At 51.6% G+C, this 545-nt stretch overlaps 1 protein-coding gene across 3 annotated transcripts in view; it reads right to left on the bottom strand.

The window, feature by feature from the left end:
- LOC311058060 (ubiquitin carboxyl-terminal hydrolase 54-like) overlaps positions 1–135 on the bottom strand; it is a 63,230-nt gene extending 63,095 nt beyond the window's left edge. For all 3 annotated transcript variants that reach the window (XR_014602026.1, XM_084075364.1, XM_084075365.1), the window contains exon 1: positions 93–135. The gene's annotated coding sequence lies outside the window, so the exon portion shown is untranslated. The remainder of the gene's footprint in view (positions 1–92) is intronic.
- Positions 136–545: the final 410 nt, after the last annotated feature.

Genomic DNA, 545 nt, shown 5'->3' with positions numbered 1-545 from the left:
TTCAGTCTTCATCTCCTCACACACACACACACACACACACACACACACACACACACACACACACTGCTGTTGTATCCTACTGACTCACCTACCAGTGAGGAGCGTCCACCGGGAGGATGTAGAGCCTTCTTCCTACTCCTCCCGCCCATCACTCCCTGCCCTCCAAAATGGCACAAATAAATAGCAGATCTACAAGCTTACAACGCGTTGACAGAGAGGGATAGCAGTGAAAGAGAGGGGAATAAGCTATAATACAGTGCGTGCGTGCGTGCGTGCGTGCGTGCGTGCGTGAGTGCGGGTAGCATGGAGTCATGAGGGGGATTAGCCTGATCACACGCTGTCTGTGACACAGGAGATTAATGTCTGTCTGTCTGTCTGTCTGTCTGCCTGCGTGTTAGCAGCAGACTACCTGTTAGATATACAACAAGGCGTGTGCGTGTGCGTGCGCGTGTGTGTGGTGTGTGGTTGCTGGTAGCAGGGGGTCGTGTTAATGGGTAAGGCGAAAGGTGAACGATTAATCGTTTTCATACCGAAATAGCGATTTG

Source organism: Gymnoscopelus microlampas (genome assembly GCF_963454915.1).
Source record: "Gymnoscopelus microlampas genome assembly, chromosome: 13".
Lineage (NCBI taxonomy): Eukaryota > Metazoa > Chordata > Actinopteri > Myctophiformes > Myctophidae > Gymnoscopelus > Gymnoscopelus microlampas.
This window is presented reverse-complemented; position numbering and strand designations above follow the sequence as displayed.